General features: G+C 36.3%; 2 long non-coding RNA genes across 2 annotated transcripts; both read left to right on the forward strand.

The window, feature by feature from the left end:
- Positions 1–2,875: 2,875 nt before the first annotated feature.
- On the forward strand, positions 2,876–5,192 carry LOC141343387 (uncharacterized). Its single transcript, XR_012356736.1, has 3 exons — positions 2,876–3,593; positions 3,762–3,904; positions 4,799–5,192. It is a non-coding gene; the product is annotated as an uncharacterized lncRNA (long non-coding RNA).
- Positions 5,193–13,473: 8,281 nt separating this feature from the next.
- LOC141343388 (uncharacterized) lies at positions 13,474–15,790 on the forward strand. Its single transcript, XR_012356737.1, has 3 exons — positions 13,474–14,191; positions 14,360–14,502; positions 15,397–15,790. It is a non-coding gene; the product is annotated as an uncharacterized lncRNA (long non-coding RNA).
- Positions 15,791–19,145: the final 3,355 nt, after the last annotated feature.

A 19,145-nucleotide genomic window follows, 5' to 3' on the forward strand; every position in this document is an offset into this window, starting at 1 on the left:
ACTCGTTTAATATTTTTTGTTCCCTGTCATTTCGCTGTATTTTATGTTTGATTTAGCACAGGTGCCCTCTTACGTCATACTCCGAAAGTCCCCTTAGGCATTTGTGCGCATGCGCGCTACTCATGAATGGTGCTTTATAGAGGACGCACAAAAATACAGATTAAAATCATTTATATTTAGGTTAAATGGAAGATATAGCTTGTGCTGCATGTTAGCTTGCAAATTATGCCCAAGAACATAATTTATTAAGCCATATGTCTTACTAACAAGAAACAATGCCTCTAACCACAGGTCACGTACGAAAAATAATGCCCCGTTTAAGCCATTCTGAAGGGGTGGAGCGGAAAATGAAAATAAATACGGCCTTTTAAAATTTAAATGCTCCAGCGATTTCATTCCGTCAACCCCTTAGAACCCACCAAGAGCTAAATTCAGGTGTTTGCGAGTAGTTTCATTTAAAACGGAGAGGGCTGCCTTCCGCCTGTGTTTTCTGTTGTACTGACATGAGAGTCAGGGCTCCGAGCTTTCGGTCTGCGAACTACATCACTGAGCCTCTTCTAAAAGCATTTAAATAAAAACACTCCAGCGACTGTACGCAATGTAAACATAATATCATTTTAAAGAGCTATATTAAGCGCATATGAGCTGCTTTTATATGGTTTACGGATGAGCTTCAGGGCTGGCGTTTCTTCGTCCGTGTTCACAAAACTACATATTTTAAAGGCATTTAAAAAATAAAAACACTCCAGCGACTGAACAGTAATAGTAGATTAGTGTATTGAAAACGTTAAAATGCTTGCTTATTTGTGCTGCATTTTTGTGGAAACGAATTAGCTAGTAAAGACTGTTTCATGAATATGGTCTCATCGTTTGAGCCACATAGTTCAACAAAGCACGGCCGTTTTTAATGACCAACTAATAACTTCTGCTATTTAACTGATAAGAGTTCTCAAAAAATGCAACTGTATTGAACATAGCACCCAATCACTCGTTTAATATTTTTTGTTCCCTGTCATTTCGCTGTATTTTATGTTTGATTTAGCACAGGTGCCCTCTTACGTCATACTCCGAAAGTCCCCTTAGGCATTTGTGCGCATGCGCGCTACTCATAAATGGTGCTTTATAGAGGACGCACAAAAATACAGATTAAAATCATTTATATTTAGGTTAAATGGAAGATATAGCTTGTGCTGCATGTTAGCTTGCAAATTATGCCCAAGAACATAATTTATTAAGCCATATGTCTTACTAACAAGAAACAATGCCTCTAACCACAGGTCACGTACGAAAAATAATGCCCCGTTTAAGCCATTCTGAAGGGGTGGAGCGGAAAATGAAAATAAATACGGCCTTTTAAAATTTAAATGCTCCAGCGATTTCATTCCGTCAACCCCTTAGAACCCACCAAGAGCTAAATTCAGGTGTTTGCGAGTAGTTTCATTTAAAACGGAGAGGGCTGCCTTCCGCCTGTGTTTTCTGTTGTACTGACATGAGAGTCAGGGCTCCGAGCTTTCGGTCTGCGAACTACATCACTGAGCCTCTTATAAAAGCATTTAAATAAAAACACTCCAGCGACTGTACGCAATGTAAACATAATATCATTTTAAAGAGCTATATTAAGCGCATATGAGCTGCTTTTATATGGTTTACGGATGAGCTTCAGGGCTGGCGTTTCTTCGTCCGTGTTCACAAAACTACATATTTTAAAGGCATTTAAAAAATAAAAACACTCCAGCGATTGAACAGTAATAGTAGATTAGTGTATTGAAAACGTTAAAATGCTTGCTTATTTGTGCTGCATTTTTGTGGAAACGAATTAGCTAGTAAAGACTGTTTCATGAATATGGTCTCATCGTTTGAGCCACATAGTTCAACAAAGCACGGCCGTTTTTAATGACCAACTAATAACTTCTGCTATTTAACTGATAAGAGTTCTCAAAAAATGCAACTGTATTGAACATAGCACCCAATCACTCGTTTAATATTTTTTGTTCCCTGTCATTTCGCTGTATTTTATGTTTGATTTAGCACAGGTGCCCTCTTACGTCATACTCCGAAAGTCCCCTTAGGCATTTGTGCGCATGCGCGCTACTCATGAATGGTGCTTTATAGAGGACGCACAAAAATACAGATTAAAATCATTTATATTTAGGTTAAATGGAAGATATAGCTTGTGCTGCATGTTAGCTTGCAAATTATGCCCAAGAACATAATTTATTAAGCCATATGTCTTACTAACAAGAAACAATGCCTCTAACCACAGGTCACGTACGAAAAATAATGCCCCGTTTAAGCCATTCTGAAGGGGTGGAGCGGAAAATGAAAATAAATACGGCCTTTTAAAATTTAAATGCTCCAGCGATTTCATTCCGTCAACCCCTTAGAACCCACCAAGAGCTAAATTCAGGTGTTTGCGAGTAGTTTCATTTAAAACGGAGAGGGCTGCCTTCCGCCTGTGTTTTCTGTTGTACTGACATGAGAGTCAGGGCTCCGAGCTTTCGGTCTGCGAACTACATCACTGAGCCTCTTCTAAAAGCATTTAAATAAAAACACTCCAGCGACTGTACGCAATGTAAACATAATATCATTTTAAAGAGCTATATTAAGCGCATATGAGCTGCTTTTATATGGTTTACGGATGAGCTTCAGGGCTGGCGTTTCTTCGTCCGTGTTCACAAAACTACATATTTTAAAGGCATTTAAAAAATAAAAACACTCCAGCGATTGAACAGTAATAGTACACTGTAACAAATTGCTGTAAAAATTACAGCAATATTTTACAGCAGTGGGTTGTATTTCTTATAATACAGCCAATACAGCATATTGCTGTAAACCGCAATGCATTCTGGTAAATTTCAAATCTAAAGAGGCGGGATTATCTTTAACGGTCGACATTTGGGAGCAGCAAGAAGAACGATTCATAACTGTGGTAAGTAAGTGTCTTATTTCTGTTTTATTTTTCATAATTTGTAACTGTATTAGAATATTAAAGAATATAAGGTGTCATAAACATTCGCGGTAACCGCAGATTAACGAATCCTCCGTCCGCGGAGCACGAGAGAGACTTGTGCGGGGATTCGGCACTGCAGTCGCGGAAGGATTACACACACATTCCCCTGCCTTATATCGGCTATAGGCGTAACATCTCTGGGTTCCTACGTTAAGAATTACAAGCTTCATTGGCAAAAGATGTGATTCACGGCGACGTCGTGCTGATCAGCACACTTTCTCGTGATTATTTTATGATGTACAACAAATTTGCACAGGCAGCCATCTGTTAACACGGGCACCGAAATAAAACGCGTATTTAGGGCTCGCGATTCGCGGTCAGCCGCTCACGGAGGATGTGTGTCACGTAAACTCTGAACGGTGCTGTTAAAGTGGTTAACGTAAGCAGTGAGATGTACTAGCACCTTTGATAACTTGCTTATTCGCTTATTGTTTGAATGTAACGTTAATGCTTTTTGCTAACTTTGATTTGAAGAATGCCTTAATCCAGCCCATTGTCCTGTCTGGCCTGTTCGCAGCATATTACATATTCTGGACTAACGTTATCAAGAGGAGACAGACGGAGTTTTGGAGTTCATACAAAGGTAATAGTTGCATTCTAACAATCTGAGTACCTGCATTTTACATGTAGATATGATAGAATATGTTTCTCAACTCAAGTAGAGAGAGTTTTTTTAGGGAGAATAATTCAGATGTACAAAAGCTAAAACTAATGTGAATTACATATTGTCTGCTTCCTGACTGTTTTGTAGATATTTATCCTGAGAGAAAAACAAAGAAGTTGAAAGGAAAAGACCCATCTAAAACGACAGAACACAGAAGAAACCAGCAGAAGTGAACCCAAGTTACCAGTTTTCTTTGCAATGCGAAGGATTTTCAGCAGAATTACTGACATGTAAGTACACATACACCAAGATCTTTTTCCTTTTATTATGTTATTTTATCCTTTATCTACACTAGCGTTCAAAAGTTTGTGATCAGTAGGTTTTATGTTTTGAAATAAGTATCTTCTGCTCATAAAGGCTGCATTTAATTGATAAAAAATACAGAAAAAACTATAATGTTGTGAAATATTATTAAAATGTTTTATCCATTTTAATATACTTAAAAATGTAATTTATTTCTGAATTTTCAGCATCAATACACTAGTCTTCTAATTACTCCAATGTCCTTTAGTGATCCTTTAGAAATTATTGTATATGCTGATTTATTATCAATGTTAGAAGCAATTGTGCTGTTTAATATTTTTATTAACCTGTGATACTTTTTTCAGGAATCTTATATATTATACTTATATATAGTATGTTACATTGAAATTGATTGTAAAGATTTATATTTTTAGATAAAATGTATATTTTAAATAACTGCTGTTCTTTGAAACTTATTCATCAAAGAATCCTGAAAAAGTATCACAGGCTCCAAAACATACACTGACAACATTGACAATAACATTGACAATAAATCAGGATATTGATAATAAATGAGAATGATCTCTGAAAGATCATGCAACACTGGTGTAATGATGCTGAACATTCAGCTTTGCATCTCAGAAATAAATTATATTTGAAAGTATAGTAAAATATAAAACTTGTAATAACTTGTAAAAATTGTAATATTTTTCACAATTTTAGTGTTTTACTGTTTAATATCATACTGATCTAACTGTAACAATCATCACTCTCTCTGCCTTTGACTGTATCTGTCATCCCTCTGTCTTTGTCTGACTGTATCATTGTTTTGTAAAATATCTAATGTATTGCCCTTTTTGTTCTTTTATATATTTTTTTAGCCACTCTGCATCCTGGGCTGGAACAGCATCTGGATCTGAACTGTTCTCCTTTTTCGATCAGAAGTTTTTTTGGACTCACTTGAGGGCTTGTTGTTTGGCCATGTTGGACTGTCCATGAAGTTGTGAAAATTCATCACTGTCTTTATGGTATTTCGAACCATTTAATTATAACCATGTTGGTTAACTTGATGTTGGTTTCAACTTTGGCTAAATATTGGTTAACCTTAATATTTAGCAGCGTAATATGTTTCAAGTAAATATTTTCATGCCCAATTTATTTTGGAATTCAGAATAATACTGAATACACTGTTCTATGACATTTCTTTCATGCAAATTTGAGAGTTAATAAATAAGAGATTTTTTAAATAAAATTGGACCTGTTTATCAAGATTAAGATGTGTCAAATTATTATTATTTTTGTTTTTATTAAATAATAGGTGCACTGAGTTTCATACTATACAACACTTTATGCAGTTAAATATTGTTTAAAGCTTATGCAGTTAATAAATTGTTTAAATTGCTAGTCATTATTATTCAGCAATCTGGAAAATAAATACTGCAAATAAAGAATATACAAATTAAAGTAGTACAATATTTTTACAGTGAAACGTTATTTAATGATTTCCAGTACACTTGTAAAATTGCAAACTATTGCTGCAATTTCACAGTAGCAGCTTTAAATAATGTATATATCGTTGCTAGTATATATATACAGAAAATTGCTGTATTTTAACAGTAAAACTGTAGTTAATCATTTACAGTGCACTTGTAAAAATTTACAGTATTGCTGGCAACCAAAGTTGCCAGTAACTTGCTGTAAATTTTACAGTAAAACTGTAGTTAATCATTTACAGTGCACTTGTAAAAATTTACAGTATTGCTGGCAACCAAAGTTGCCAGTAACTTGCTGTAAATTTTACAGTAAAACTGTAGTTAATCATTTACAGTGCACTTGTAAAAATTTACAGTATTGCTGGCAACCAAAGTTGCCAGTAACTTGCTGTAAATTTTACAGTAAATTTTTTACAGTGTAGATTAGTGTATTGAAAACGTTAAAATGCTTGCTTATTTGTGCTGCATTTTTGTGGAAACGAATTAGCTAGTAAAGACTGTTTCATGAATATGGTCTCATCGTTTGAGCCACATAGTTCAACAAAGCACGGCCGTTTTTAATGACCAACTAATAACTTCTGCTATTTAACTGATAAGAGTTCTCAAAAAATGCAACTGTATTGAACATAGCACCCAATCACTCGTTTAATATTTTTTGTTCCCTGTCATTTCGCTGTATTTTATGTTTGATTTAGCACAGGTGCCCTCTTACGTCATACTCCGAAAGTCCCCTTAGGCATTTGTGCGCATGCGCGCTACTCATAAATGGTGCTTTATAGAGGACGCACAAAAATACAGATTAAAATCATTTATATTTAGGTTAAATGGAAGATATAGCTTGTGCTGCATGTTAGCTTGCAAATTATGCCCAAGAACATAATTTATTAAGCCATATGTCTTACTAACAAGAAACAATGCCTCTAACCACAGGTCACGTACGAAAAATAATGCCCCGTTTAAGCCATTCTGAAGGGGTGGAGCGGAAAATGAAAATAAATACGGCCTTTTAAAATTTAAATGCTCCAGCGATTTCATTCCGTCAACCCCTTAGAACCCACCAAGAGCTAAATTCAGGTGTTTGCGAGTAGTTTCATTTAAAACTGAGAGGGCTGCCTTCCGCCTGTGTTTTCTGTTGTACTGACATGAGAGTCAGGGCTCCGAGCTTTCGGTCTGCGAACTACATCACTGAGCCTCTTCTAAAAGCATTTAAATAAAAACACTCCAGCGACTGTACGCAATGTAAACATAATATCATTTTAAAGAGCTATATTAAGCGCATATGAGCTGCTTTTATATGGTTTACGGATGAGCTTCAGGGCTGGCGTTTCTTCGTCCGTGTTCACAAAACTACATATTTTAAAGGCATTTAAAAAATAAAAACACTCCAGCGATTGAACAGTAATAGTAGATTAGTGTATTGAAAACGTTAAAATGCTTGCTTATTTGTGCTGCATTTTTGTGGAAACGAATTAGCTAGTAAAGACTGTTTCATGAATATGGTCTCATCGTTTGAGCCACATAGTTCAACAAAGCACGGCCGTTTTTAATGACCAACTAATAACTTCTGCTATTTAACTGATAAGAGTTCTCAAAAAATGCAACTGTATTGAACATAGCACCCAATCACTCGTTTAATATTTTTTGTTCCCTGTCATTTCGCTGTATTTTATGTTTGATTTAGCACAGGTGCCCTCTTACGTCATACTCCGAAAGTCCCCTTAGGCATTTGTGCGCATGCGCGCTACTCATGAATGGTGCTTTATAGAGGACGCACAAAAATACAGATTAAAATCATTTATATTTAGGTTAAATGTAAGATATAGCTTGTGCTGCATGTTAGCTTGCAAATTATGCCCAAGAACATAATTTATTAAGCCATATGAAGAGTTTGGTTGCAAAACGCGATAAACGCCATTTTTTGACATTTGGATTTTATTATTGGAAATCACTGTTCAGATGTACCTTAATCTATGTGTGAATTGCTGCCATTAATAAAATTTAAGAATGTACATTTTAGGCCTACTACAAAATTTATTTTTTTCACAAAACGCGATATCCGCCAGACCAGTTTCTTTACAAAGTGCGATATGACCGTACGTGCGCGAGCTCAGCATCCCCTGGGAAGAAAGTCACCGCAGGTGAAGTGCTCCGAGTTTGCTTATAGATTTAACGATAATATCAACACCAAAAACATGTATTTTTAAAAAGAGGATTCAATAGGCTAACTAAAAAACGTTTACCATTTAATTGTTAATACTGTGGGCGAGCTGTCAGTCACGTAGGTTAAACAGCTGTCTGTCAGTCAGAGAATCAAAGCTTCAGAGTCAAGCTAATGTCATGGATTTCGATGACGGATTGGAGCCGGTCATTCCAGCTGCTGTTGGGAGAAAGAGGAAGGCATCTAAAGAAAATCATCAAAGGGAGAAGACCAAACGGGCAAGGCATTCAGGGGAGGGAAAACATCCGAAAATGTATTGTGGTCATCGCGCGAGTAATACTGGTCTGTGTCATGCCGACAAACTGTCATGTGAAGATGTAGCCTTCAACTTCACAAAAATGTATAAAAACGCTACAAAAGTGGACCGGGATAAAATACTCCTCCGTCTCTCAACAATAAACGAATGCAGCAGGGAACGAGTCTCCGCTGATTTCAAGAAGGCCAGGGAGGTCCTGCGCTCCTCCCCATCACATGATGTCTGCAAGGCTACATTTCTAAGTTTATTTTTTAAATAATTAATTTTAATTATTTTTATTATTATTATTATTACAGTGAAATAATACATTAAATATGACGGGGCGAGGCGAGCTTGTGTTGCGGACTCGGTGCAACAGAGACGAGAACTGTGTCACCGCGTCTCCGCCCGCTCTGATCATACAGGTTTCGTTTTCGAAAATACACACACACACACACACACACACACACACACACACACACACACACACACACACACACACACACACACACACACACACACACACACACACACAAAAAAAAATGGTTCACTAGCTTTTCTTAATGGTATTACAGTAGTAGAATATAGCCTAGGTGGATATATAGCGTTTTGCAAAAAAAAAAAAAAAAAAAAGTCATGTTATGTTGTGTATGTTCTGGCCAAAATAAACTCAGAATCTTATTATTATTAATCAATTTTTGTATATACTATTCCATATTTTATATATTTATGATTTTTTTTTCTACCAATTTAAGATGTTTGACAATGATAAGATAAGTATGTTGCATTTTGGCATGGTTTATTTTACTTATTTATGAACTATTTATCTACATACAATTAAATAAAAAATATCCTGGATTTGAAGAATATTGTGTCTCTGGCCTTCACTGAGGTCAAGTAATAGTTTTATGTACAAAAATTGTAAATTAACTTGACTGTTGATGTCTTAAATAATAATGTCAAATAACCAACATTTCTCAAAATGGATATATCTCGTTTTGCAACGAAACTCTTCATATGTCTTACTAACAAGAAACAATGCCTCTAACCACAGGTCACGTACGAAAAATAATGCCCCGTTTAAGCCATTCTGAAGGGGTGGAGCGGAAAATGAAAATAAATACGGCCTTTTAAAATTTAAATGCTCCAGCGATTTCATTCCGTCAACCCCTTAGAACCCACCAAGAGCTAAATTCAGGTGTTTGCGAGTAGTTTCATTTAAAACGGAGAGGGCTGCCTTCCGCCTGTGTTTTCTGTTGTACTGACATGAGAGTCAGGGCTCCGAGCTTTCGGTCTGCGAACTACATCACTGAGCCTCTTCTAAAAGCATTTAAATAAAAACACTCCAGCGACTGTACGCAATGTAAACATAATATCATTTTAAAGAGCTATATTAAGCGCATATGAGCTGCTTTTATATGGTTTACGGATGAGCTTCAGGGCTGGCGTTTCTTCGTCCGTGTTCACAAAACTACATATTTTAAAGGCATTTAAAAAATAAAAACACTCCAGCGATTGAACAGTAATAGTAGATTAGTGTATTGAAAACGTTAAAATGCTTGCTTATTTGTGCTGCATTTTTGTGGAAACGAATTAGCTAGTAAAGACTGTTTCATGAATATGGTCTCATCGTTTGAGCCACATAGTTCAACAAAGCACGGCCGTTTTTAATGACCAACTAATAACTTCTGCTATTTAACTGATAAGAGTTCTCAAAAAATGCAACTGTATTGAACATAGCACCCAATCACTCGTTTAATATTTTTTGTTCCCTGTCATTTCGCTGTATTTTATGTTTGATTTAGCACAGGTGCCCTCTTACGTCATACTCCGAAAGTCCCCTTAGGCATTTGTGCGCATGCGCGCTACTCATAAATGGTGCTTTATAGAGGACGCACAAAAATACAGATTAAAATCATTTATATTTAGGTTAAATGGAAGATATAGCTTGTGCTGCATGTTAGCTTGCAAATTATGCCCAAGAACATAATTTATTAAGCCATATGTCTTACTAACAAGAAACAATGCCTCTAACCACAGGTCACGTACGAAAAATAATGCCCCGTTTAAGCCATTCTGAAGGGGTGGAGCGGAAAATGAAAATAAATACGGCCTTTTAAAATTTAAATGCTCCAGCGATTTCATTCCGTCAACCCCTTAGAACCCACCAAGAGCTAAATTCAGGTGTTTGCGAGTAGTTTCATTTAAAACGGAGAGGGCTGCCTTCAGCCTGTGTTTTCTGTTGTACTGACATGAGAGTCAGGGCTCCGAGCTTTCGGTCTGCGAACTACATCACTGAGCCTCTTCTAAAAGCATTTAAATAAAAACACTCCAGCGACTGTACGCAATGTAAACATAATATCATTTTAAAGAGCTATATTAAGCGCATATGAGCTGCTTTTATATGGTTTACGGATGAGCTTCAGGGCTGGCGTTTCTTCGTCCGTGTTCACAAAACTACATATTTTAAAGGCATTTAAAAAATAAAAACACTCCAGCGATTGAACAGTAATAGTAGATTAGTGTATTGAAAACGTTAAAATGCTTGCTTATTTGTGCTGCATTTTTGTGGAAACGAATTAGCTAGTAAAGACTGTTTCATGAATATGGTCTCATCGTTTGAGCCACATAGTTCAACAAAGCACGGCCGTTTTTAATGACCAACTAATAACTTCTGCTATTTAACTGATAAGAGTTCTCAAAAAATGCAACTGTATTGAACATAGCACCCAATCACTCGTTTAATATTTTTTGTTCCCTGTCATTTCGCTGTATTTTATGTTTGATTTAGCACAGGTGCCCTCTTACGTCATACTCCGAAAGTCCCCTTAGGCATTTGTGCGCATGCGCGCTACTCATAAATGGTGCTTTATAGAGGACGCACAAAAATACAGATTAAAATCATTTATATTTAGGTTAAATGGAAGATATAGCTTGTGCTGCATGTTAGCTTGCAAATTATGCCCAAGAACATAATTTATTAAGCCATATGTCTTACTAACAAGAAACAATGCCTCTAACCACAGGTCACGTACGAAAAATAATGCCCCGTTTAAGCCATTCTGAAGGGGTGGAGCGGAAAATGAAAATAAATACGGCCTTTTAAAATTTAAATGCTCCAGCGATTTCATTCCGTCAACCCCTTAGAACCCACCAAGAGCTAAATTCAGGTGTTTGCGAGTAGTTTCATTTAAAACGGAGAGGGCTGCCTTCCGCCTGTGTTTTCTGTTGTACTGACATGAGAGTCAGGGCTCCGAGCTTTCGGTCTGCGAACTACATCACTGAGCCTCTTCTAAAAGCATTTAAATAAAAACACTCCAGCGACTGTACGCAATGTAAACATAATATCATTTTAAAGAGCTATATTAAGCGCATATGAGCTGCTTTTATATGGTTTACGGATGAGCTTCAGGGCTGGCGTTTCTTCGTCCGTGTTCACAAAACTACATATTTTAAAGGCATTTAAAAAATAAAAACACTCCAGCGATTGAACAGTAATAGTAGATTAGTGTATTGAAAACGTTAAAATGCTTGCTTATTTGTGCTGCATTTTTGTGGAAACGAATTAGCTAGTAAAGACTGTTTCATGAATATGGTCTCATCGTTTGAGCCACATAGTTCAACAAAGCACGGCCGTTTTTAATGACCAACTAATAACTTCTGCTATTTAACTGATAAGAGTTCTCAAAAAATGCAACTGTATTGAACATAGCACCCAATCACTCGTTTAATATTTTTTGTTCCCTGTCATTTCGCTGTATTTTATGTTTGATTTAGCACAGGTGCCCTCTTACGTCATACTCCGAAAGTCCCCTTAGGCATTTGTGCGCATGCGCGCTACTCATAAATGGTGCTTTATAGAGGACGCACAAAAATACAGATTAAAATCATTTATATTTAGGTTAAATGGAAGATATAGCTTGTGCTGCATGTTAGCTTGCAAATTATGCCCAAGAACATAATTTATTAAGCCATATGTCTTACTAACAAGAAACAATGCCTCTAACCACAGGTCACGTACGAAAAATAATGCCCCGTTTAAGCCATTCTGAAGGGGTGGAGCGGAAAATGAAAATAAATACGGCCTTTTAAAATTTAAATGCTCCAGCGATTTCATTCCGTCAACCCCTTAGAACCCACCAAGAGCTAAATTCAGGTGTTTGCGAGTAGTTTCATTTAAAACGGAGAGGGCTGCCTTCAGCCTGTGTTTTCTGTTGTACTGACATGAGAGTCAGGGCTCCGAGCTTTCGGTCTGCGAACTACATCACTGAGCCTCTTCTAAAAGCATTTAAATAAAAACACTCCAGCGACTGTACGCAATGTAAACATAATATCATTTTAAAGAGCTATATTAAGCGCATATGAGCTGCTTTTATATGGTTTACGGATGAGCTTCAGGGCTGGCGTTTCTTCGTCCGTGTTCACAAAACTACATATTTTAAAGGCATTTAAAAAATAAAAACACTCCAGCGATTGAACAGTAATAGTAGATTAGTGTATTGAAAACGTTAAAATGCTTGCTTATTTGTGCTGCATTTTTGTGGAAACGAATTAGCTAGTAAAGACTGTTTCATGAATATGGTCTCATCGTTTGAGCCACATAGTTCAACAAAGCACGGCCGTTTTTAATGACCAACTAATAACTTCTGCTATTTAACTGATAAGAGTTCTCAAAAAATGCAACTGTATTGAACATAGCACCCAATCACTCGTTTAATATTTTTTGTTCCCTGTCATTTCGCTGTATTTTATGTTTGATTTAGCACAGGTGCCCTCTTACGTCATACTCCGAAAGTCCCCTTAGGCATTTGTGCGCATGCGCGCTACTCATAAATGGTGCTTTATAGAGGACGCACAAAAATACAGATTAAAATCATTTATATTTAGGTTAAATGGAAGATATAGCTTGTGCTGCATGTTAGCTTGCAAATTATGCCCAAGAACATAATTTATTAAGCCATATGTCTTACTAACAAGAAACAATGCCTCTAACCACAGGTCACGTACGAAAAATAATGCCCCGTTTAAGCCATTCTGAAGGGGTGGAGCGGAAAATGAAAATAAATACGGCCTTTTAAAATTTAAATGCTCCAGCGATTTCATTCCGTCAACCCCTTAGAACCCACCAAGAGCTAAATTCAGGTGTTTGCGAGTAGTTTCATTTAAAACGGAGAGGGCTGCCTTCCGCCTGTGTTTTCTGTTGTACTGACATGAGAGTCAGGGCTCCGAGCTTTCGGTCTGCGAACTACATCACTGAGCCTCTTCTAAAAGCATTTAAATAAAAACACTCCAGCGACTGTACGCAATGTAAACATAATATCATTTTAAAGAGCTATATTAAGCGCATATGAGCTGCTTTTATATGGTTTACGGATGAGCTTCAGGGCTGGCGTTTCTTCGTCCGTGTTCACAAAACTACATATTTTAAAGGCATTTAAAAAATAAAAACACTCCAGCGATTGAACAGTAATAGTACACTGTAACAAATTGCTGTAAAAATTACAGCAATATTTTACAGCAGTGGGTTGTATTTCTTATAATACAGCCAATACAGCATATTGCTGTAAACCGCAATGCATTCTGGTAAATTTCAAATCTAAAGAGGCGGGATTATCTTTAACGGTCGACATTTGGGAGCAGCAAGAAGAACGATTCATAACTGTGGTAAGTAAGTGTCTTATTTCTGTTTTATTTTTCATAATTTGTAACTGTATTAGAATATTAAAGAATATAAGGTGTCATAAACATTCGCGGTAACCGCAGATTAACGAATCCTCCGTCCGCGGAGCACGAGAGAGACTTGTGCGGGGATTCGGCACTGCAGTCGCGGAAGGATTACACACACATTCCCCTGCCTTATATCGGCTATAGGCGTAACATCTCTGGGTTCCTACGTTAAGAATTACAAGCTTCATTGGCAAAAGATGTGATTCACGGCGACGTCGTGCTGATCAGCACACTTTCTCGTGATTATTTTATGATGTACAACAAATTTGCACAGGCAGCCATCTGTTAACACGGGCACCGAAATAAAACGCGTATTTAGGGCTCGCGATTCGCGGTCAGCCGCTCACGGAGGATGTGTGTCACGTAAACTCTGAACGGTGCTGTTAAAGTGGTTAACGTAAGCAGTGAGATGTACTAGCACCTTTGATAACTTGCTTATTCGCTTATTGTTTGAATGTAACGTTAATGCTTTTTGCTAACTTTGATTTGAAGAATGCCTTAATCCAGCCCATTGTCCTGTCTGGCCTGTTCGCAGCATATTACATATTCTGGACTAACGTTATCAAGAGGAGACAGACGGAGTTTTGGAGTTCATACAAAGGTAATAGTTGCATTCTAACAATCTGAGTACCTGCATTTTACATGTAGATATGATAGAATATGTTTCTCAACTCAAGTAGAGAGAGTTTTTTTAGGGAGAATAATTCAGATGTACAAAAGCTAAAACTAATGTGAATTACATATTGTCTGCTTCCTGACTGTTTTGTAGATATTTATCCTGAGAGAAAAACAAAGAAGTTGAAAGGAAAAGACCCATCTAAAACGACAGAACACAGAAGAAACCAGCAGAAGTGAACCCAAGTTACCAGTTTTCTTTGCAATGCGAAGGATTTTCAGCAGAATTACTGACATGTAAGTACACATACACCAAGATCTTTTTCCTTTTATTATGTTATTTTATCCTTTATCTACACTAGCGTTCAAAAGTTTGTGATCAGTAGGTTTTATGTTTTGAAATAAGTATCTTCTGCTCATAAAGGCTGCATTTAATTGATAAAAAATACAGAAAAAACTATAATGTTGTGAAATATTATTAAAATGTTTTATCCATTTTAATATACTTAAAAATGTAATTTATTTCTGAATTTTCAGCATCAATACACTAGTCTTCTAATTACTCCAATGTCCTTTAGTGATCCTTTAGAAATTATTGTATATGCTGATTTATTATCAATGTTAGAAGCAATTGTGCTGTTTAATATTTTTATTAACCTGTGATACTTTTTTCAGGAATCTTATATATTATACTTATATATAGTATGTTACATTGAAATTGATTGTAAAGATTTATATTTTTAGATAAAATGTATATTTTAAATAACTGCTGTTCTTTGAAACTTATTCATCAAAGAATCCTGAAAAAGTATCACAGGCTCCAAAACATACACTGACAACATTGACAATAACATTGACAATAAATCAGGATATTGATAATAAATGAGAATGATCTCTGAAAGATCATGCAACACTGGTGTAATGATGCTGAACATTCAGCTTTGCATCTCAGAAATAAATTATATTTGAAAGTATAGTAAAATATAAAACTTGTAATAACTTGTAAAAATTGTAATATTTTTCACAATTTTAGTGTTTTACTGTTTAATATCATACTGATCTAACTGTAACAATCATCACTCTCTCTGCCTTTGACTGTATCTGTCATCCCTCTGTCTTTGTCTGACTGTATCATTGTTTTGTAAAATATCTAATGTATTGCCCTTTTTGTTCTTTTATATATTTTTTTAGCCACTCTGCATCCTGGGCTGGAACAGCATCTGGATCTGAACTGTTCTCCTTTTTCGATCAGAAGTTTTTTTGGACTCACTTGAGGGCTTGTTGTTTGGCCATGTTGGACTGTCCATGAAGTTGTGAAAATTCATCACTGTCTTTATGGTATTTCGAACCATTTAATTATAACCATGTTGGTTAACTTGATGTTGGTTTCAACTTTGGCTAAATATTGGTTAACCTTAATATTTAGCAGCGTAATATGTTTCAAGTAAATATTTTCATGCCCAATTTATTTTGGAATTCAGAATAATACTGAATACACTGTTCTATGACATTTCTTTCATGCAAATTTGAGAGTTAATAAATAAGAGATTTTTTAAATAAAATTGGACCTGTTTATCAAGATTAAGATGTGTCAAATTATTATTATTTTTGTTTTTATTAAATAATAGGTGCACTGAGTTTCATACTATACAACACTTTATGCAGTTAAATATTGTTTAAAGCTTATGCAGTTAATAAATTGTTTAAATTGCTAGTCATTATTATTCAGCAATCTGGAAAATAAATACTGCAAATAAAGAATATACAAATTAAAGTAGTACAATATTTTTACAGTGAAACGTTATTTAATGATTTCCAGTACACTTGTAAAATTGCAAACTATTGCTGCAATTTCACAGTAGCAGCTTTAAATAATGTATATATCGTTGCTAGTATATATATACAGAAAATTGCTGTATTTTAACAGTAAAACTGTAGTTAATCATTTACAGTGCACTTGTAAAAATTTACAGTATTGCTGGCAACCAAAGTTGCCAGTAACTTGCTGTAAATTTTACAGTAAAACTGTAGTTAATCATTTACAGTGCACTTGTAAAAATTTACAGTATTGCTGGCAACCAAAGTTGCCAGTAACTTGCTGTAAATTTTACAGTAAAACTGTAGTTAATCATTTACAGTGCACTTGTAAAAATTTACAGTATTGCTGGCAACCAAAGTTGCCAGTAACTTGCTGTAAATTTTACAGTAAATTTTTTACAGTGTAGATTAGTGTATTGAAAACGTTAAAATGCTTGCTTATTTGTGCTGCATTTTTGTGGAAACGAATTAGCTAGTAAAGACTGTTTCATGAATATGGTCTCATCGTTTGAGCCACATAGTTCAACAAAGCACGGCCGTTTTTAATGACCAACTAATAACTTCTGCTATTTAACTGATAAGAGTTCTCAAAAAATGCAACTGTATTGAACATAGCACCCAATCACTCGTTTAATATTTTTTGTTCCCTGTCATTTCGCTGTATTTTATGTTTGATTTAGCACAGGTGCCCTCTTACGTCATACTCCGAAAGTCCCCTTAGGCATTTGTGCGCATGCGCGCTACTCATAAATGGTGCTTTATAGAGGACGCACAAAAATACAGATTAAAATCATTTATATTTAGGTTAAATGGAAGATATAGCTTGTGCTGCATGTTAGCTTGCAAATTATGCCCAAGAACATAATTTATTAAGCCATATGTCTTACTAACAAGAAACAATGCCTCTAACCACAGGTCACGTACGAAAAATAATGCCCCGTTTAAGCCATTCTGAAGGGGTGGAGCGGAAAATGAAAATAAATACGGCCTTTTAAAATTTAAATGCTCCAGCGATTTCATTCCGTCAACCCCTTAGAACCCACCAAGAGCTAAATTCAGGTGTTTGCGAGTAGTTTCATTTAAAACTGAGAGGGCTGCCTTCCGCCTGTGTTTTCTGTTGTACTGACATGAGAGTCAGGGCTCCGAGCTTTCGGTCTGCGAACTACATCACTGAGCCTCTTCTAAAAGCATTTAAATAAAAACACTCCAGCGACTGTACGCAATGTAAACATAATATCATTTTAAAGAGCTATATTAAGCGCATATGAGCTGCTTTTATATGGTTTACGGATGAGCTTCAGGGCTGGCGTTTCTTCGTCCGTGTTCACAAAACTACATATTTTAAAGGCATTTAAAAAATAAAAACACTCCAGCGATTGAACAGTAATAGTAGATTAGTGTATTGAAAACGTTAAAATGCTTGCTTATTTGTGCTGCATTTTTGTGGAAACGAATTAGCTAGTAAAGACTGTTTCATGAATATGGTCTCATCGTTTGAGCCACATAGTTCAACAAAGCACGGCCGTTTTTAATGACCAACTAATAACTTCTGCTATTTAACTGATAAGAGTTCTCAAAAAATGCAACTGTATTGAACATAGCACCCAATCACTCGTTTAATATTTTTTGTTCCCTGTCATTTCGCTGTATTTTATGTTTGATTTAGCACAGGTGCCCTCTTACGTCATACTCCGAAAGTCCCCTTAGGCATTTGTGCGCATGCGCGCTACTCATGAATGGTGCTTTATAGAGGACGCACAAAAATACAGATTAAAATCATTTATATTTAGGTTAAATGTAAGATATAGCTTGTGCTGCATGTTAGCTTGCAAATTATGCCCAAGAACATAATTTATTAAGCCATATGAAGAGTTTGGTTGCAAAACGCGATAAACGCCATTTTTTGACATTTGGATTTTATTATTGGAAATCACTGTTCAGATGTACCTTAATCTATGTGTGAATTGCTGCCATTAATAAAATTTAAGAATGTACATTTTAGGCCTACTACAAAATTTATTTTTTTCACAAAACGCGATATCCGCCAGACCAGTTTCTTTACAAAGTGCGATATGACCGTACGTGCGCGAGCTCAGCATCCCCTGGGAAGAAAGTCACCGCAGGTGAAGTGCTCCGAGTTTGCTTATAGATTTAACGATAATATCAACACCAAAAACATGTATTTTTAAAAAGAGGATTCAATAGGCTAACTAAAAAACGTTTACCATTTAATTGTTAATACTGTGGGCGAGCTGTCAGTCACGTAGGTTAAACAGCTGTCTGTCAGTCAGAGAATCAAAGCTTCAGAGTCAAGCTAATGTCATGGATTTCGATGACGGATTGGAGCCGGTCATTCCAGCTGCTGTTGGGAGAAAGAGGAAGGCATCTAAAGAAAATCATCAAAGGGAGAAGACCAAACGGGCAAGGCATTCAGGGGAGGGAAAACATCCGAAAATGTATTGTGGTCATCGCGCGAGTAATACTGGTCTGTGTCATGCCGACAAACTGTCATGTGAAGATGTAGCCTTCAACTTCACAAAAATGTATAAAAACGCTACAAAAGTGGACCGGGATAAAATACTCCTCCGTCTCTCAACAATAAACGAATGCAGCAGGGAACGAGTCTCCGCTGATTTCAAGAAGGCCAGGGAGGTCCTGCGCTCCTCCCCATCACATGATGTCTGCAAGGCTACATTTCTAAGTTTATTTTTTAAATAATTAATTTTAATTATTTTTATTATTATTATTATTACAGTGAAATAATACATTAAATATGACGGGGCGAGGCGAGCTTGTGTTGCGGACTCGGTGCAACAGAGACGAGAACTGTGTCACCGCGTCTCCGCCCGCTCTGATCATACAGGTTTCGTTTTCGAAAATACACACACACACACACACACACACACACACACACACACACACACACACACACACACACACACACACACACACACACACACACACACACACACACACACACACACACACACACACACACACACACACACACACACACACACACACACACACACACACACACACACACAAAAAAATGGTTCACTAGCTTTTCTTAATGGTATTACAGTAGTAGAATATAGCCTAGGTGGATATATAGCGTTTTG

This window comes from Garra rufa, chromosome 9 (genome assembly GCF_049309525.1).
Source record: "Garra rufa chromosome 9, GarRuf1.0, whole genome shotgun sequence".
In the NCBI taxonomy this organism is placed as follows: domain Eukaryota; kingdom Metazoa; phylum Chordata; class Actinopteri; order Cypriniformes; family Cyprinidae; genus Garra; species Garra rufa.